General features: G+C 37.4%; 10 non-coding genes and 5 pseudogenes across 10 annotated transcripts; all 15 read right to left on the bottom strand.

The window, feature by feature from the left end:
- Positions 1-3,973: 3,973 nt before the first annotated feature.
- LOC135751003 (5S ribosomal RNA) lies at positions 3,974-4,092 on the bottom strand. The gene has a single exon (XR_010532899.1). It is a non-coding gene; the product is annotated as a 5S ribosomal RNA (ribosomal RNA).
- Positions 4,093-4,217: 125 nt separating this feature from the next.
- Positions 4,218-4,336, bottom strand: LOC135756316 (5S ribosomal RNA; annotated as a pseudogene).
- Positions 4,337-4,461: 125 nt separating this feature from the next.
- Positions 4,462-4,580, bottom strand: LOC135756376 (5S ribosomal RNA). Its single transcript, XR_012335424.1, has one exon. It is a non-coding gene; the product is annotated as a 5S ribosomal RNA (ribosomal RNA).
- Positions 4,581-4,705: 125 nt separating this feature from the next.
- On the bottom strand, positions 4,706-4,824 carry LOC135754536 (5S ribosomal RNA). The gene has a single exon (XR_010534477.2). It is a non-coding gene; the product is annotated as a 5S ribosomal RNA (ribosomal RNA).
- A 125-nt stretch (positions 4,825-4,949) lies between these two features.
- LOC135754421 (5S ribosomal RNA) lies at positions 4,950-5,068 on the bottom strand (annotated as a pseudogene).
- A 121-nt stretch (positions 5,069-5,189) lies between these two features.
- LOC135754272 (5S ribosomal RNA) lies at positions 5,190-5,308 on the bottom strand (annotated as a pseudogene).
- A 121-nt stretch (positions 5,309-5,429) lies between these two features.
- On the bottom strand, positions 5,430-5,548 carry LOC135755863 (5S ribosomal RNA). The gene has a single exon (XR_010535761.1). It is a non-coding gene; the product is annotated as a 5S ribosomal RNA (ribosomal RNA).
- A 125-nt stretch (positions 5,549-5,673) lies between these two features.
- LOC135751203 (5S ribosomal RNA) lies at positions 5,674-5,792 on the bottom strand (annotated as a pseudogene).
- A 125-nt stretch (positions 5,793-5,917) lies between these two features.
- LOC135751223 (5S ribosomal RNA) lies at positions 5,918-6,036 on the bottom strand. The gene has a single exon (XR_010532962.1). It is a non-coding gene; the product is annotated as a 5S ribosomal RNA (ribosomal RNA).
- Positions 6,037-6,157: 121 nt separating this feature from the next.
- On the bottom strand, positions 6,158-6,276 carry LOC135751172 (5S ribosomal RNA). Its single transcript, XR_010532952.1, has one exon. It is a non-coding gene; the product is annotated as a 5S ribosomal RNA (ribosomal RNA).
- A 125-nt stretch (positions 6,277-6,401) lies between these two features.
- Positions 6,402-6,520, bottom strand: LOC135751241 (5S ribosomal RNA). Its single transcript, XR_010532979.1, has one exon. It is a non-coding gene; the product is annotated as a 5S ribosomal RNA (ribosomal RNA).
- Positions 6,521-13,470: 6,950 nt separating this feature from the next.
- Positions 13,471-13,589, bottom strand: LOC135751122 (5S ribosomal RNA; annotated as a pseudogene).
- Positions 13,590-13,714: 125 nt separating this feature from the next.
- LOC135751190 (5S ribosomal RNA) lies at positions 13,715-13,833 on the bottom strand. The gene has a single exon (XR_010532954.1). It is a non-coding gene; the product is annotated as a 5S ribosomal RNA (ribosomal RNA).
- A 125-nt stretch (positions 13,834-13,958) lies between these two features.
- On the bottom strand, positions 13,959-14,077 carry LOC135751039 (5S ribosomal RNA). Its single transcript, XR_010532934.1, has one exon. It is a non-coding gene; the product is annotated as a 5S ribosomal RNA (ribosomal RNA).
- Positions 14,078-20,001: 5,924 nt separating this feature from the next.
- LOC135751012 (5S ribosomal RNA) lies at positions 20,002-20,120 on the bottom strand. Its single transcript, XR_010532908.1, has one exon. It is a non-coding gene; the product is annotated as a 5S ribosomal RNA (ribosomal RNA).
- Positions 20,121-20,133: the final 13 nt, after the last annotated feature.

The raw sequence follows: 20,133 nt of genomic DNA, 5'->3' as shown, positions 1-20,133 counted from the left end.
ACCTCCTCTCTATATCTGTTACCATTTGTTCCCACATTTCCTCTCTTACTTTCTTCTCATTCTTCCCCATTAAAACACCTAAAATCCTCATTTTTTCAACTTCTTTAAAATCAAAGCAATCTTTTAAATCCTTGGCTTTACCAAATCTCATATATGTTGTTTTATCCTCATTTATTTTGCTTCCAGACCCTCTACAATATTTTCCTACAACCTTCATAACTTCTTTGATACTTTCTTGTCCTTTTACAATTAACGTTGTGTCATCAGCATATTGAAAAACTTTTCCATCTGCTTTATTCCCTTCAATTTCTATGCCTATTATTTTCTTATTTTGTCTAATGGTTAGTCCTAAAGGTTCTGATACCAGCGAGTATAATAATGCTGAGAGCGGACAACCCTGTCTAATTGATCTTGTAATTTTAAAACAGTCTGTTAAAAAACCATTACATTTTATTTTTGTTAATGCACCCTTATATAAAATCTTAATCCATTTAATAAAATTTTCTCCAAAACCAAAACTCTTTAAAATTCCAAATAAATACCCATGCTCCACTCTATCAAAAGCTTTTTCAAAGTCCAAACTGATTATATATCCCTCTTCATTTTTTTCTTTCATGTACCATATAGTGTCTCTTATACTCATCGTTATATCTGCAATATCTCTCCCTTTAACTCCATATGCTTGATTCGTTGTAATTATACTTGGCATTATTTCCTTTAACCTGTTGGCTAAAACTTTCGCTAAAATCTTCAAATCCGTATTCAGCATCGTGATTGGTCTATAGTTTTTTAAATCTACTTTTTCTCCTTTCTTTTTATAAATCAGCTTCATTAAACCCATCCTTGTTCTTTCATTTATTTCTCCTTTTTCAAAAATCTCTTTAAAAACCTCATTTAAAATCTTTGTTAAAACTCCTTTAAAACACACATAAAATTCTGTTCCCAAACCATCTATTCCAGGACTTTTATTTTTATTCAATTGATTTATTGCTATTTCAATCTCTTCCTCTCTGATCACTTGGTCACATTCCTTTTTATTCTCCTCACTTACTGTTGTTTTTATCATATTTAAAAGTTTGTTCATTTTCTCCTCCTCCACGCTCCTTGCACTAAACAAATCCTCATAAAAAATCTTAATTTCTCCTAAAATCTTTTCATTTCCTTTTACAATTCCTCCATTTGAACCCCTTATTTCTTTTATTGTTTCAGCTTTCCCTCTGCTTTTCTCCAGACCAAAAAAGAACTTGGTACATTTTTCTCCCTCCACCACATATTTTGCTTTACTTCTTAGCATCGCCCCCTCATATTTCTTTTCTTCTATTTCTTTTAATTTTTCTTCAATTTCCCTAATCTTTTGTATGTCCTTATTCTCTTTGTTTAATTCCATTTCTAAACTTAATTTCATTTCTTTTTCTTTGTATTTTTTACATTGTTGTATTAAACTACAATATTTTATTGAATATTTTTTAATTAAAAACTTAACATTTTCCCACCATATCCTCTTATCCTCTTTATACATTCCATTTTCCTTTTCTTTTTCTATAATTTCCTTAACCTTTGACACATAGTGCTCATCCTTTAAAATTTGTGTATTTAAAATCCAAACTCCTGGTCCTCTTTGCATTTTACTCCAGTCCAACTTAAAAAATAAAAACTTATGATCACTAAAACTTGTTTCCTCATACTTCATATTTTCTATAAAATTCTCCACATTTCTTGAACATAAAACAAAATCAATTCTGGTTTGGCATACAAACTGCCCCACTATTTGTCTTCTTGAAAATTCCTTTTTCCTTGCATTTCTTTCCCTCCACACATCTATCATATTATTTTCACCCATTAAAATTTTTAATTCTTTTCTTCCCATATCGTTTTTAAAAACCATTCCTTCTGCCATATCTTGTTTACTGAACACAGTATTAAAATCCCCCATCATTATTACCTCTTTATGTTTTCTTACAATATTTCTTAAAATGTTAAAAAACTCTTTCTTTTCCTTCTCCTCCACAGGTGCATGTACATTCACTAAAATCAAGTTTTTTCCTTCATAATTGATCTCAATCACCATACATTTCCCAATGTTATCCTTATACACAATTTTACTCACTTTAAACACATCATGCTTCAATAAAAAAGCCACACCTCTTCCCAGCCTTCCATCACCATTATTATATAAAATATTTCCATCCCATCTCTTTTCATACTCAATTATCCCATTCGTTTCTTGTAAAGCAATAATATCTTCCCTTTTACATTTTTCTATTACTTTTTCAAATTTCCCCATGTCCATTAGTCCCCTTGCATTAAAAGCAACACAACTTAAAACCATTGAAATAAAGAAAAATAAATACTTAAACATCATTTTCACCACTTTCTCCCTCAAAAGCCCTTAACACATCATATCTTGTTGTAAATTTTTTTCTTGCACTTTTCAAGTTCGGTTTTACCTTCATTGCTCTTCTTCTTATTTGTCTTTTCTCCTTGCCATCTTTGTCCATGTTATCCATCTTTATTCCTTCTTCACTATCAGTGTCTTTGTTTTGATCTGTCATTTCTTGTCCATCTCTCTCTTCATCATCCAAAGAAATATTGTCCGGTGTCTCCATTTCTGTCCATTGAGTGTCCTGCTCCATTGCTTGTTCACTATTTTCAGCATTCTCATTTTCTCTTTCCCCCTCCTCTTTGTTGTTCATTCTGTCTTCCATTTCTTTTCGCTGGCTTACCTCTTCCTCTTGTTTTTCATCCGTTTGTCCTTCATCTTTATTGTTTCCTTCATGCACCTGTCCTGTCTCCTGTTCTTTCCTTCCTCCTTCCTCTCCCTCCATCCAACATTCACATTTATTTAAAACTACCTGACACTCCGGGCACCTGACAGCATTGCAATCCCTTGCAAAATGTCCCCTTTCCTCACATTTATAGCACAAGAAGTTTGGGCAATCTTTCAGTAGGTGATCCGGGCTCATGCACATCCTACAAGTTTTCACTTGATGGCTGTGCATCACCCGGAAGTACTGTGGCCCTTCTTCGGTCTCCAGCTTTGTGCTATATGGCAAGGATGCCACCTCCTTGGGAAACCTCACTTTTAGGAACCTTGTTCCATCTTCAATATCAGTGCCCGGGTAGCATCGTCTTTTAATTGTACTCATGGGATCAACTCCCCATCTCTCTAATTTTAATAAAATTTCTTCATCTTCCAGGTAGGCGGGCAGGTGCATGAAGGAAACCACATAATCTCTATTTTGCAAACTTTTAACTTCACAGTCCACTCCTTTGATTGTTAGTCCATCCATTAGTTTATCACACAATTCTTCTTTTTCCATTGTTAGTTCAAATTCTTTCCCTTGTCTTGGTCTTAGAGCTAAAATTTTGCCATGTCCACATTTTTCTGTTACAGCCATAATAATGTCCTCAGCTTTCAAATCCATCACATTCTCCACATTTAAAATCACTGTAGCTTCCTTTAGGTATTTTCTTTCAACAAACTTTTTTCTTCCATCTTGGTTCTTTCCGTACCTTACTCGTAATTGTTTATCCAGTCCAGTATCATTTGCCTTACATATTCCCTTAGCCAGTCCAGTGTCGTTTACCATGTGTGTTCCTCCTGCCATATCCATATCTGTTGCCTTTGATCCATCCATTCTTCAAAAAACAAAACCGTGTCGCTGCCTCCCAAACAGCTAAGCTGTTGGGAGGACAAGTAAAAAATAAACCACAAAAAATAAAATAAAAAGACTTATTTTTAAACCAAAAAACAACACAAAAATTTTGGGTGAACCTTCTTCACCCCTCTGTAGCCAACTCACTTCCTGTGTGCTCTCTAGCGCTCTCAGGGTGGTGTGGCAGTAAGTGAGTGCCGACTCGATTCGAGAGACACTTCAAGACTAATGTGGCAACGCCATGACATCGGTAAATGCTTACAGAAAGGACGCATTCATAGGAAAATATGACATAAATAAATATTTAATTAATTAAATGCTTACAGCACCTGGTATTCCCAGGCGGTCTCCCATCCAAGTACTAACCAGGCCCGACCCTGCTTGGCTTCCGAGATCAGACGAAAGCGGGCGTGCTCAGGGTGGTGTGGCCGTAAACAAGTGCGAACTCGATTCGAGAGACACTTCAAAACTAATGTGGCAACGCCATGCCATGGGAGAACGCTTACAGAAAGGACGCATTCATGGGTAAAAATGACATAAATAAATATTTAATGAATTAAATGCTTACAGCACCTGGTATTCCCAGGCGGTCTCCCATCCAAGTACTAAACAGGCCCGACCCTGCTTGGCTTACGAGATCAGACGAGAGCAGGCGTGCTCAGGGTGGTGTGGCCGTAAGCGAGTGACGACTCGATTCGAGAGACACTTCAAAACTAATGTGGCAATGCCATGCCATGGGAGAAAGCTTACAGAAAGGACGCATTCATGGGAAAAAATGACATAAATAAATAATTAATTATTTAAACGCTTACAGCACCTGGAATTCCTAGGCGGTCTCCCATCCAAGTACTAACCAGGCCCGACCCTGCTTGGCTTCCGAGATCAGACGAGAGCGGGCGTGTTCAGGGTGGTGTAGCCGTAAGCGAGTGCCGACTCGATTCGAGAGACACTTCAAGACTAATGTGGCAATGCCATGACATCGGTAAATGCTTACAGAAAGGACGCATTCATGGGAAAATATGACATAAATAAATATTTTATTAATTAAATGCTTACAGCACCTGGTATTCCCAGGCGGTCTCCCATCCAAGTACTAACCAGGCCCGACCCTGCTTGGCTTCCGAGATCAGACGAGAGCGGGCGTGCTCAGGGTGGTGTGGCCGTAAACGAGTGCGGACTCGATTCGAGAGACACTTCAAAACTAATGTGGCAACGCCATGCCATGGGAGAACGCTTACAGAAAGGACGCATTCATGGGTAAAAATGACATAAATAAATATTTAATTAATTAAATGCTTACAGCACCTGGTATTCCCAGGCTGTCTCCCATCCAAGTACTAACCAGGCCCGACCCTGCCTGGCTTCCGAGATCAGACGAGAGCGGGCGTGCTCAGGGTGGTGTGGCCGTAAGCGAGTGCCGACTCGATTCGATAGACACTTCAAGACTTATGTGGCAACGCCATGACATCAGTGAACGCTTACAGAAAGAACGCATTCATGGGAAAAAATGACATAAATAATTAATTAATTAAATGCTTACAGCACCAGGTATTCCCAGGCAGTCTCCCATCCAAGTACTAACCATGCCCGACCCTGCTTGGCTTCCGAGATCAGACGAGAGCGGGCGTGCTCAGGGTGGTGTGGCCGTAAGCGAGTGCCGACTCGATTCGATAGACACTTCAAGACTTATGTGGCAACGCCATGACATATGTGAACGCTTACAGAAAGAACGCATTCATGGGGAAAAATGACATAAATAATTAATTAATTAAATTCTTACAGCACCAGGTATTCCCAGGCGGTCTCCCATCCAAGTACTAACCAGGCCCGACCCTGCTTGGCTTCCGAGATCAGACGAGAGCGGGCGTGCTCAGGGTGGTGTGGCCGTAAACGAGTGCGGACTCGATTCGAGAGACACTTCAAAACTAATGTGGCAACGCCATGCCATGGGAGAATGCTTACAGAAAGTACGCATTCATGGGTAAAAATGACATAAATAAATATTTAATTAATTAAATGCTAACAGCACCTGGTATTCCCAGGCGGTCTCTTATCCAAGTACTAAACAGGCCCGACCCTGCTTGGCTTCCGAGATCAGAAGAGAGCGGGCGTGCTCAGGGTGGTGTGGCCGTAAGCAAGTGCTGCCTCGATTCGAGAGACACTTCAAAACTAATGTGGCAATGCCATGCCATGGGAGAACGCTTACAGAAAGGACGCATTCATGGGAAAAAATGACATAAATAAATAATTAATTATTTAAACGCTTACAGCACCTGGTATTCCCAGGCGGTCTTCCATCCAAGTACTAACCAGGCCCGACCCTGCTTGGCTTCCGAGATCAGACGAGAGCGGGCGTGTTCAGGGTGGTGTGGCCGTAAGCGAGTGCCGATTCGATTCGAGAGACACTTCAAGACTAATGTGGCAACGCCATGACATCGGTAAATGCTTACAGAAAGAACGCATTCATGGGAAAATATGACATAAATAAATATTTAATTAAATGCTTACAGCACCTGGTATTCCCAGGCGGTCTCCCATCCAAGTACTAACCAGGCCCAACCCTGCTTGGCTTCCGAGATCAGACGAGAGCGGGCGTGCTCAGGGTGGTGTGGCCGTAAACGAGTGCGGACTCGATTCGAGAGACACTTCAAAACTAATGTGGCAACGCCATGCCATGGGAGAACGCTTACAGAAAGGACGCATTCATGGGTAAAAATGACATAAATAAATATTTAATTAATTAAATGCTTACAGCACCTGGTATTCCCAGGCGGTCTCCCATCCAAGTACTAAACAGGCCCGACCCTGCTTGGCTTCCGAGATCAGACGAGAGCGGGCGTGCTCAGGGTGGTGTGGCCGTAAGCGAGTGCCGACTCGATTCGATAGACACTTCAAGACTTATGTGGCAACGCCATGACATATGTGAACGCTTACAGAAAGAACGCATTCATGGGGAAAAATGACATAAATAATTAATTAATTAAATTCTTACAGCACCAGGTATTCCCAGGCGGTCTCCCATCCAAGTACTAACCAGGCCCGACCCTGCTTGGCTTCCGAGATCAGACGAGAGCGGGCGTGCTTTTTTTTTTTTTTTTTATTGAATTAACTTCAAAATTTACAATTCATTTAACAAGATTAACATAATTCCACAAGCTTCATACAACAAAACCCATATATATATAAAAAATAAAAAATAATATCGAAAGGTATAAAGACACACTAGGAATATATAATCAGCAGACAGCTTTAAAATCTTTTTGACTCTTTTTTAAAAAAAGCATAATCCATCAACCATGATCATCGGGCATTATCCAGTTAAAATCTTCAAGTATCTTACACACATCATCAGTTAAAACATGGTAAAAGTCCTTGAGCTTATCCAAAATCTTAAAATAATAGTACAAACATTTTAGGTAATTTTCCACTTTTCGTTTAAAAATCCTTTCTATATCCATTACCGTTTTCTCTCTTTTTGCCACCACCCTCCTCTCCCATATTGCCCCCTTCATAAGCATAACAAGTAGATTGATTACTTGATAATTTTTACTTTTTTTGTGTTCACCCAACATTATTGTTTTATTCCAGTCTACTTCATTTTCAAATTGCTCTCTCTTCAAAAGTTCAAGCAGTCGTTTGTGTTTTGCTAGAAAATGTTCCAATCCTTTGCAATGTAAAAACATGTGCAGGAAACCTTCATCCTCGTCATTACATACTTTGCATAAGGAGCTCTGCTCCATTCTAATCTTATATAAAATCACATCTGTAAAAATTACTTTATGTTTGATTAAAAATTCCAGGTTCCCTAGTTTTGTTTCCACAAGTCTTCCTTTCATGTTACTCCATACATTATCTTCTTTCAAGTCCTCATATTTCTGCAGCCAATAATCATTTACATTAGGTTTCTTAAAAACCCCATCTCTAAAAACAACATAAAACATTTTGACAGTACATTCCTTAAAAACATGTATTTCCCCTTCAAAGCTTACATACACATCCTTCTCCGGTTTCCCCGATTCCCTGCTTTCAATTCTCTCTATCCAGTTTTGCGGTATTGCATTTTTGATCATACAGTACTTATTTGTAATCTCTTTTCTGGTATAGTCCTCCTTAGCTTCTTCCATGGTGTCAACAACATATTGAACTGGTAAAAAACCTTCTTTGAACTCATACAAAACATCTCTCACTCTTGTAATTCCCACCTCCCACCATTTGTTAAAAAACAACTCTTTTCCTTCATTCACAATGTTCTTGTTTAAAAACAATGGTTGATTTAGCATGTCTTCTCTTCCTTTTGGGTTATAATGCACATTTTTTAAAAATTCTCCCCATGCACTCAACAGTTCTTTATAAAAGTCTGGCAAATCTTTACACATCCAGTTTTTTGTTTTCATCCATAAAATACTTTCCCCCAGATTTGCATTCCCACATTTGTTAAAAAAATACATCATTGTTTTTTTCCAAACAGTTTCAGTATTTATATCCAAAAACTTCCTCACAAGTTTTACTCTTAGCGATTTCTTTCTTTGCGCTACATCAATTAGTCCCAAGCCTCCTTTCTCGGCTGCGCCTATGAGCGTATCATACGCAATTCTCTGTGGTTTCCCCTCCCATAAAAACACAGTAAAACATTTCTTCAATCTCTTCTCTGCCCACAATGGCATACATTCAACATATAAAACATACCAAATCTTTAGCACTATTCGGACGGGATTAGTTTTCCAAACGACGTTTGAGTTTCAGCGTGTCCCCCAGGACGTCTGTGATTTTATGTACCGATTCGGACGGGATTAAAATGATGCAGGCTATTCCAGAGATGGGAGTGTCTGTTTCATGCATTTGGGCGTTGCAGTAGCACGTGCTCTGGATACGCGTGTTTGTAATGTTTAATATTTTGCTTTAAATGTAAAATCATGACAGAACATGTCATTTATTAATTTAATTTTAACAAATCAAAATAAAATATACAAATCCTACTAAAGTAACATTAGCCTACGTGTTTTATATAACTGTCTGCTTATAACAAACACAAAATAATGAAGAAATAATGATTAATACAATTTAATATCTTTATTAATTAACATTACCATTCCGGAGTTGAACAACTTTGAACGGAGTTTCTTATAATGTTAATGATATATCAGTGTTTAGTCTTAACAGTGTATGATATTCAGCTCGTCTTGATTTAATTACTTTATTTTGCCGAATGCGAAAAAACATTAATATCTGAATGAATGGGACTCAGGAAATACAATATACGCGCATTAGTAAGACCTTACGGCAGATCAAGTTGGCCAAAACACGAAATGAACCGCGTTTTCAAAAGATATTGCGGGCAAACACAGACATTTGCATCCGGACGGGATTAAATTTCTCAGAGGACCTCTGAGTTCGGCGAAAAACAGTAGGTAAATTGCTCTGGAATTTTTACGGAGGTCGTCAGAGAAAAACACAGACATGGCCGATTCGGACGGGATTAAAAACACAGAGGACCTCTGAGAAGCACGATTTTCTCAGAGGTCCCCCTGTAAAACTAATCCCGTCCGAATAGGGCTTTTGAAACCATTAAAACATTTAGAATTAAAACCTTGCCTTTTAGGCACAGAGTTCTCAATTTCCACCAGTTCAACCTTCTTTCAATATCTCCTAAAATTCCTTCCCACATTATGTCATTTGTTCTCTTGTGATCTCCCCCCATTAAAACTCCTAAAATTTTCATTTCCTTAACTTCTTTGAAAGTAAAAACATCTGTTAAAACAGGGGCGCCGCCAAATCTCATGTACATTGTTTTGTCCACATTTAATTTCCCTCCTGATTTACTGCAAAAATTCTGAACTACAACCATTGCCACTTTAACACTCTCCAAATCTCTCACTATTAAAGTTGTGTCGTCTGCATATTGGAAGATATTGTTCTCGCATCTACTTCCTTCAATGTTAATACTTCTTATGTTCATCTCTCGTCTCATTGCTAAACCCAGAGGGCTCTGCCACCAAGGAATATAAAAGTGCTGAAAGGGGGCATCCCTGCCTTACTGATCTTGTGAGCTTAAAACATTTTGTTAAAAAGCCATTACACTTAATCCTAGTCACCACTCCTTTGTATAAGATTTTGATCCATTTAATAAAATTTTCCCCAAAGCCAAAACTCTTTAAAATCCCAAATAAAAAATTATGCTCCACTCTGTCGAAGGCTTTCTCAAAATCAAGACTTATAATATAACCTTCCAAATTTTTCCCCTTAATGTAACTCATCATATCTTTCACGCTTATTGTCGTATCCGCTATATCTCTTCCTTTCACGCCGTATGCTTGATTTGTCTTAATTATTTTTGGCATCACCTCCTTGAGTCTGTTGGCTAAGATTTTAGATAGAATTTTTAAATCGGTGTTCAACATTGTCAGAGGTCTATAGTTTTTTAAATCCGTTTTATCTCCTTTCTTCTTATATATTATTTTCATTAATCCCATACCCATTCTTAAATTCATTTGTCCCTTCATAAAGATATGATCATACACTTCCTTTAGAATGTTGATTAAAAAACCTTTTAAAACTATATAAAATTCACTCCCTAACCCATCAATGCCCGGACTTTTGCTCCTATTCAGTTCGTTTATAGCTCTTTCTATTTCTCCTTCACTTATGTCCATGTCACAAATTTCTTTATCTTCCTTTTCTACTTTTGTTTCAATTATTTTATACAGTTCTTCACTTTCATCTAGCTCCCCTTCCGTTGTAAATAATTTCTCTTAATACCTTTTCATCTCTTCTAGTATTTCTGCACTGTTCGTTGCTTCTTCTCCATTTTCCTTTTTGACAGCTTTTATCATTTCAGCTTTTCCCTTCCTTTTTTCTAAGTTAAAGAATTTTTTTTTACATTTTTCGCCTTCCACTATATATCGGGCTTTACTTCTTAAACGTGCTCCTTCATATTTTTCCTCTTCTAAGTCTTTAAGTTTGCCTTCCAAATCTTTTATCTTTGTCATATCTTTCTCCTCCTGATTTAACTCATTTTCTAAGTTCTTTCTTGTTTCTTTTTCTTTATACCTTTTACATTTCTCTATCAATCTGCAAAAATGTATAGTGTGACTTTTAATTAAAAATTTTACATTCTCCCACCACAATCTTTTATCTTCTACATACATTTCATTCATTTTTTCCTTTTCTATCAGCTCTTTTATGTCTTGAACGTAGCTATCTTTTTTTAACACCTCAGCATTTAAAACCCACACCCCCGGCCCCCTTTTAATCATGCTCCAATCAATTTGCATTAATAATGGTTTGTGGTCACTTAAACTTGTTTCCTCATATCTCACATTAGTCATAAAGCATTCTATATTTTGTGAACACAATATATAATCTATTCTTGTTTGAAACAAAAAATTGCCCACCATTTGCCTTCTAGAATACTTTCTTCTTTTTTCATTTCTCTCCCTCCACACATCAACCATATTGTTGTTTTCCATTAATAATTTCAACTCTTTTCTTCCCGTATCCGTTTTAAACACCATTCCATCAGCCATGTCCAACTTGCTTAAAACAGTATTAAAATCACCCAATAAAATAACATTCTTGTGCTTCGTTAAAAATATAATTAAGTTTTTAAAAAAGTCTCTCTTTGTCCTCTCTTCAGTAGGCGCATGGACATTTATCACAGTTATTTTGTGGTCATCGTGTACCATTTCGACAGCCAAGCATTTCCCGACATCATCTTTGTTAACAACTTTACAAGAAACATTTGCATTTCCTCTTATTAAAAAAGCCACCCCTCTGTCATATCTCTTATCATCATTACTGTAAATTATTTGCCCATCCCATCTTTTCCTTATTTCACAAATATGCCTTTCTCTCCAGTTCGTTTCTTGCAATATTATTACATCAACATTTAAAAACATCTGTTTCACCTTTTCAAACTTGTTAGAATCTGAAAGTCCTCTGGCATTAAAACTGGCCAGACTTAAAACCATAAAAAATAAACAAATAAAAATTTTCATAGAACCAATATCTTAGCTTATGTCCTCCAAACCCTTTAATAGTTCAAATCTATTCTTAGAATAGACTTTATTAGCGTTCCTTTTCTTTCTTTCTTTTAAGCTTGGTTTTACCTTAGTTTGGCGTTTTCTAAAACCGAGCCTCGATGTTTCTGCAGCGTTTCCTTCTCCATCGTTGTTTAAATCCTCCTCTGCATCAAAAATATTCTCAAAGGCACTAGTGATGTCCATTGGTGAACAAGTTCCTTCTACCAGACTGATTTGTGAACGTTGGTCTCTCTGCTCTTCCAGGCTATTGCCTTGTTCATCTAGTTTTTGTTCATCAAGGTCGTTCTCTGCAATCACATTGATGATGTTTTGTATCTCAGTCTCTTCCCCTTGTTTTAGTTGGTCATTTTGCTTTACCTCTCTCTCCCCCAGTGCCAAATCATTTTCATTGCTTGCCATTTGTTTCTCTGCTGGTTCTGACCTGTCTTCTTTCTCCTGTTCGTCCACATTATGTCGTTCATGCACCTGCCCGTGCGCATGAGCCTCTTCATCCTCAAACCAGCACTCACACTTGTTTAACACCTTTTTGCAGTCTGGGCACTTAACTGCATTACAATCCCTAGCGAAATGTCCTCTCTCCTCGCACTTAAAACACTTAAAATCTGGACAGTCTTTCAAGACGTGATCAGGGCTCATGCACAACCGACAGGTTTTAATCTGATGGCTGTGCATCACCCTAAAATATTGAAGGCCTTCAGCTGTTTCCAGTCTAGTGCTGTACGGGAGAGACACGACCTCTCTAGGAAAGCGGGATTTTACAAATCTTGTGCCATCTTCAATCATCGTACCCAGATAGACACGTCTTTTAATATCCGAAATTGGGGTAACACCCCACCCTTCCAATTTATTCAAAATTTCACTATCATCAATGTACGCGGGCACGTGCATGAACGACACAACATAATCTCTGTTTTGCAGTCTTTTGACTTACACAATGTCTCTTTTATCATTAGACCATTGACCAAAAGTTCAACATCTTCCACATTCTCTAAAGTAACTTCATATTGTTTATTTTGCTTGGGTCTTACTGCCAAGATATTACCTTTCCCAATCTTTTCCGTTACAGCTTTTATTATGTCTTCTGCTCTCGCATTCACGTTGCAGATATCCACAGTCACAGTTGCTTCTTTTAGGTAGTCCTTCTTTTCGTAGTTTTCCCTTTGGTTCTTATTCATATCTTTGCCATCTTGTTGCCTTTTATCCATTCCATGATCGTTTGTTAAACTTGTTTCTTCAGCCAAATTCGAGTTAATTTCCACGTGTCTCTCCTCCATTACTGTTTGTTCCTCATCCGTGGTGTTTCCTTCTCGTCGTCTTTTTTCAGTTCCATTTTCGTTTGTTAATCGTGTTTCTCCCGCCAAGTCCAAGTTCTTTGCCATGTGTCCGTCCTCCATAACCAAACCAAATAAGTGAAAAGGTGAATGCAAACCGGAAAAAAAGAATCCCCCCAAACAGCATATGCTGCCTGGGAGGATAAAACCAAAAAATTGATAAAACAAAAAACTTTAAACAAAAACCCTATCTATTCTCTACTAAATAAAACACAAATAACAAAAATGTGTGGTGAGCCTTCCTCACCAAAACTACTGCCAACTCACTTCCTGGAACGTACCAACTAGCGGACGTGCTCAGGGTGGTGTGGCCGTAAACGAGTGCGGACTCGATTCGAGAGACACTTCAAAACTAATGTGGCAACGCCATGCCATGGGAGAACGCTTACAGAAAGGACGCATTCATGGGTAAAAATGACATAAATAAATATTTAATTAATTAAATGCTAACAGCACCTGGTATTCCCAGGCGGTCTCCCATCCAAGTACTAAACAGGCCCGACCCTGCTTGGCTTCCGAGATCAGACGAGAGCGGGCGTGCTCAGGGTGGTGTGGCCGTAAGGGAATGCTGACTCGATTCGAGAGACACTTCAAAACTAATGTGGCAATGCCATGCCATGGGAGAACGCTTACAGAAAGGACGCATTCATGGGAAAAAATGACATAAATAAATAATTAATTATTTAAACGCTTACAGCACCTGGTATTCCCAGGCGGTCTCCCATCCAAGTACTAACCAGGCCCGACCCTGCTTGGCTTCCGAGATCAGACGAGAGCGGGCGTGTTCAGGGTGGTGTGGCCGTAAGCGAGTGCCGACTCGATTCGAGAGACACTTCAAGACTAATGTGGCAACACCATGACATCGGTAAATGCTTACAGAAAGGACGCAGTCATGGGAAAATATGACATAAATAAATATTTAATTAATTAAATGCTTACAGCACCTGGTATTCCCAAGCGGTCTCCCATCCAAGTACTAACCAGGCCCAACCCTGCTTGGCTTCCGAGATCAGACGAGAGCTGGCGTGCTCAGGGTGGTGTGGCCGTAAACGAGTGTGGACTCGATTCGAGAGACACTTCAAAACTAATGTGGCAACGCCATGCCATGGGAGAACGCTTACAGAAAGGACGCATTCATGGGTAAAAATGACATAAATAAATATTTAATTAATTAAATGCTTACAGCACCTGGTATTCCCAGGCGGTCTCCCATCCAAGTACTAAACAGGCCCGACCCTGCTTGGCTTCCGAGATCAGACGAGAGCGGGCGTGCTTTTTTTTTTTTTTTTTTTTTTTTAACATTACATGTAACACAGTGAGAGTGCTTTTATAACAGAAAGACTTCTTTAAAAGTCTTTTGGCAGGCACAATCTTAAATCCCACCAAAAAGAAGAAAAAAAAATCATTATAAAATATTTTAAAACATTTGAAAGTTCAACATATTTTTTCCACAGTAAAACAGTCTCTTCCACATATTTAAAATATTATACAGATCAACCATAATCGTCAGGCATTTTCCAATTAAAATCTTCAAATATTATACCCACATCCTTAGTAAAAACATTATAAAACTCCTCCAACCTGTTTTGCTCCTTAAAATAACAGTACAAATGCTTTAAGTACATCTCAACTTTTCTTTTAAACACTATTTCAACATCCATAACAGTATTTTCTTTTTTTGCAACAATTCTTCTTTCCCATATTGCACTTTTAATCAGCATGACAAACAAGTTAAGCGCTTTTCTGTTTTCACATGTTTTGTTTTCTCCCAGCATTATCACCTTGTTCCAATCGATTCCTTTATTATCTTGTTCCCCTCTCAACCTTTCAAGCAAACCTATACATTTTTCATTAAAGTTTTCCAATTTCTTACAACATAAAAACACATGTAAAAAAACCCTCATCTTCTTCTTTACATACTTTACAAGTTGCATTTTGCTCTCTCCCGATTTTGTTCAATAAAACATCAGTAAAAATTGCCTTGTGCCTAATTAAATATTCTAAGGTCCCCAATTTTGACTCAATTATATTCCCCCTCATATTGCTCCATATATGTTCTTCTTTCAAGTCTTTGTATTTCTGTAACCAGTATTTATTCACCACAGGTTTCTTAAAAATACAATCTCTAAAAAAGCAATACAACATTTTCACAGTGCATTCTTTAAAAGCTCTTATTTTGTCTCCCAACATGACATACACATCTTTCTCTTGTTTCCCTTGTTCTTTATTATCAATTTTCCTGATCCAATCATCAGGAATTGCACTTTTTATTATCTTAAACTTATTTACAATTTCTTGTCTACTATATTCTTCTTTTGCTTCCTCCATAGTGTCCACAATGTACTGCACAGGTAAAAATCCCTCCTTAAACTCGTATAAAACATCTCTCACTTTTGTAATTCCCACATCCCACCACTTTTTAAAAAACACTTCTTTACCTTGGTTTACAATGTTCTTGTTTAAAAACAATGGTTGGTTTAAAATACACTCTCTTCCACTAGGCAAGTACTGTACACAAGTTAAAACTTTCCCCCATGCACTCATAATTTCCTTGTAAAAATCTGGCACCTTTTCCGTCATCCAAGCTTTAGTTTTCATCCATAAAATGTCTTCTCCCAGATTAAAATTACCACATTTGTTTAAAAAATATTGCATTGTTTTTTTCCATACCATTACATTCCCATCATCCAGATACTTTTTAACCATTTTAGCTCTTAAGCTATTTTTTCTTTGTGCTACATCTATAAGGCCCATCCCACCTTTCTCTACAGCTCCAATCAAAGTGTCATATGCTATTCTTGGGGGTTTCCCTTCCCATATAAAGTCTAAAAAACATCTCTTTAATCTTTTTTCAATCCACAGAGGCATATATGACACATATAAGACATACCATAACTTAGACATCATTAAAACATTTGAAATTAAAACCTTCCCTTTAAGACATAATGTCCTTAATTTCCAAAAATGTAGCCTTCTTTCAATATCTTCTAAAATAGTTGCCCACACTGTTTCATTAGCTCTCCTTTCATCGTCCCCCATTAAAACTCCTAAAATCTTGATTTCATTCACTTCTTTAAAAGCAAAATCACTTGTTAAAGCTTGCACATTCCCACATCTCATATACACAGTTTTATCCTCGTTAATTTTTCCTCCTGATGCTTTACAAAATTGTTGTACAATTTTCATTACACATTCAACTCCCTCCCTGTCTTTCAAAATAAGCGTAGTGTCATCCGCATACTGAAATATTGCTTCTCCTTCCACGTTCCCTTCTATGTGAATACCTTTTATTCCTTTTTCTTTCCTCATTGCCAACCCCAAGGGTTCCGCGACTAAAGAATATAATAGTGCTGACATGGGACACCCTTGTCTTATGGATCTTGTTAGTTTAAAACATTCCGTTAAAAACCCATTACATTTAATTCTAGTTACCGGTCCATTATATAAAATTTTCACCCACTTTATAAAATTTTCTCCAAATCCAAAACGGTTTAAAATCCCAAATAAAAATTCATGTTCCACCCTGTCGAAAGCCTTTTCAAAATCTAAACTTATAACATATCCCTCCAATTTTCTCTCCTTCATGTATCCAATTGTATCTTTAATGCTTAGGGTCGTATCAGCTATGTCTTTCCCTTTGACCCCATACGCTTGATTTGTCTTTATTATTCTCGGCATCACTTCTTTCAGTCTGTTTGCTAAGATTTTTGATAAAATTTTCAGATCGGTATTTAACATCGTAAGCGGCCTATAATTCTTTAGTTCAGTTTTTTCTCCTTTTTTCTTATATATTGTTTTCATCAAACCCATACCCATTCTTAGATTCATCTGCCCTTTATTAAAGATCTCATCGTACACTTCCTTTAAAATACTGGTTAACATATCCCTAAAAACAATATAAAACTCACTCCCCAATCCATCAATTCCAGGACTTTTGTTTTTGTTTAATTCATTTATCGCTCTTTCAATTTCCTCTTCACTTATCTCTTTGTCACAATCCTTCATATCTTCCTTGTCTATTTTAGTTGTTATCTGCTCTAACATTTCTTCTTTTTCATCCTGCACTCCCTCAGTTGCAAACAATTTTTCATAATACCTTTTCATTTCTTTTAAAATTCCTTCATTACTCTTTACTTCTTCTCCATTCTCCTTTTTAACTACTTTTATAATTTCAGCCTTCCCTTTTCTTCTTTCTAGATCAAAGAAAAATTTTGTACATTTTTCACCTTCAACAAGAAACTGAGCTTTACTCCTTAATCTTGCACCTTCATATTTCTTTTCTTCCATTTCTTTAAGTTTATTTTCCAATTCTTTTATCTTTAACATGTCCTTATTACCCTGATTTATCTCTTTTTCTAAATTCCTGTCCATTGTATTTCTTACATTTCTCAATTAATCTGCACAATTTTATTGAATGAATTTTAACTAAATATTTTACATTTTCCCACCACAATCTTTTATCTTCCATATACATTGCATTTCCTTTTTCTTTTTCAATTAGCGTCTTTATATCTAAAACATACCCTTCACTTTTTAAAACCTCAGCATTTAAAACCCACACGCCTGGACCTCTCTTTAACGTACTCCAGTCAATCTGCATATATAACGGCTTGTGATCACTTAAACTTGTTTCATCGTATCTCACATTATCAATAAAAACCTCTAAATTCCTCTTACACAAAATAAATCGATTCTTGTTTGACACATGAAATTCCCCACCCTTTGTCTTCTTGAGTATTGCCTTCTTTCATTCCTTTCTCTCCAAACATCCACCAAGTTATTGCTTTCCATTATTGATTTTAACTCTCTCCTTCCCATATCATTTCTAAAAACCATTCCATCTGCCATATCTAATTTACTTAACACAGTATTAAAATCCCCCATTAACAAGACATTCTGTTGGTTAGTTAAAAGTGACCTTAAATCATTAAAATAATCTCTCTTTTCCTTTTCCTCCGTAGGTGCATGTACATTTATCACCACCAGTTTTTTGCCTTCATATTCCATTTCTACTGCTAAACATTTCCCAATATCATCTTTATAGATGACCTTGCATACAGTTTTCACATTTTCTCTTATTAAAAAAGCAACTCCTCTGCCAAACCTTGTATCATCATTATTGTATAAAATCTCACCGTTCCATCTTTTCCTTATTTCACATATGTGCTTTTCTTTCCAATTTGTTTCTTGCAATACAATCACGTCTTCATTCTTGAACATTTCTTTCACTTTTTCAAATTTGTTAAAGTCTTACCAAACTTAAAACCATAAAAAATAAATAAATAAAAACACTCATTGAGTCCATTTCTTTAGCTCATACCATCCAAGTCTTTTAGCAGTACATATTTATCTTTTAGTAAGTCTTTGTTAGTTGTTTTTTTCCTTATTCCTTCCAAACATGGCTTTACCTTAATTTTTCGTCTTCTTCTCTCCACTTTCGGTTTTCCTTCAGCCATTGTGTTGACATCCTTGTTAAAATCCTCATCTTGATCCATTTCATCTTGATCCATCTCATCGTCCAGGGTGTCAGAAGTGTCAAGTGGTGTACATGTTCCTTCCTCCTGTTTAAGTTGTTCAGTTTGTTCCGTCTGTTCTTTAGAATCCTCATTTTGTACTTTGTCTTTTAGCTAATTCATTCATTCCTTCCTCTGCCATTTCATCTGTAGTGCTCTGTGTTTTATTATCTATGTCCTGTTGTACTTTCTCTTGTTGTTCTGTTTGTTCGCCATTGTCAACGTCAATTACAGGTCCGCCGTCTTTCGCCTCTCTCGTGTCGTTCTGTTGTTTTTCTACCACGTTGTCTCGTTCATGCACCTTCCCGCCCACATGAGTCTCATCGTTGCCAAACCAGCATTCACACAAATTTAAAAAATTGTCACAGTCCGGGCACTTAACCGCCTTGCACTCTCTTGCAAAATGTCCTCTCTCCTAGCATTTGTAGCACTTAAACATAGGGCAGTCTTTCATGATGTGGTCTGGGCACATGCACAGCCGACAGAGTTTAACTTGATGGCTGTGCATCACCCTGAAGAACTGCAGGCCTTCAGCTGTTTCAAACTTTGTGCTATACGGGAGAGATGCAACTTCTTTAGGGAAGCGAGATTTAATGAACCGTGTGCCATCTTCAATGGTCGTGCCCGGGTACAAACGTCTTTTTAATTTAGACAAAGGGGTAACTCCCCACCCTTCAAGTTTATTTATAATATCATGATCGTCTATGTAAGCGGGCAGGTGCATAAACGAGACGACATAGTCTCTGTTTTGGAGTCTCTTTACTTCGCATTCCACTTCTTTTATCCTTATTCCATATTCTAGCAATTCAACATCATCCACATTTTCTAGAGTCAGCTCATATTCATTGTTTTGTTTGGGTCTTACCGCCAGGATTTTCCCTTTTCCAATTTTCTCCGATACTGCCGTAATAATGTCCTCCGCTCTTGCATTCACATTTGTAGTATCCACTGTAATCGTAGCTTCTATTAAGTATTCCTTTCGTGAATTGTACCTTCTTTGTTCTTTGTCTCTTTCATTGCCATCTCATTGTTGTTCATTCGTTCCATTTTTATTTGCCATTCGTGTCTCTCCTGCCATTTCCGAGGTTGATTCCATGTGTCCGTCCATTTTCACCAAACAAAACAAAAAGCGTATGTGGCAAACTTAAACTTAAACTGCTGCCAGGAGGGATTTAAACAAAAAAATATAACAATTAATTATTCAAAATAAACACTGATTTAAACAAACAAAATCAAAATAAATCTGAACGTTTGGTGAGCCTTCCTCACCTACTGCAGCCAAACACTTCCTGGAACGTACCAACTAGCGGGCGTGCTCAGGGTGGTGTGGCCGTAAGCGAGTGCTGACTCGATTCGAGAGACACTTCAAGACTAATGTGGCAACGCAATGACATCGGTAAATGCTTACAGAAAGGACGCATTCATGGGAAAAATGACATAAATAAATATTTAATTAATTAAATGCTTACAGCACCTGGTATTCCCAGGCGGTCTCCCATCCAAGTACTAACCAGGCCCGACCCTGCTTGGCTTCCGAGATCAGACGAGAGCGGGCGTGCTCAGGGTGGTGTGGCCGTAAGCGAGTGCCGACTCG

The sequence above is a fragment of the Paramisgurnus dabryanus genome, chromosome 18 (genome assembly GCF_030506205.2).
Source record: "Paramisgurnus dabryanus chromosome 18, PD_genome_1.1, whole genome shotgun sequence".
NCBI lineage: Eukaryota > Metazoa > Chordata > Actinopteri > Cypriniformes > Cobitidae > Paramisgurnus > Paramisgurnus dabryanus.
Note: the sequence above shows the minus strand (reverse complement) of the source record. Positions and strands in the feature narration are given on the sequence as shown.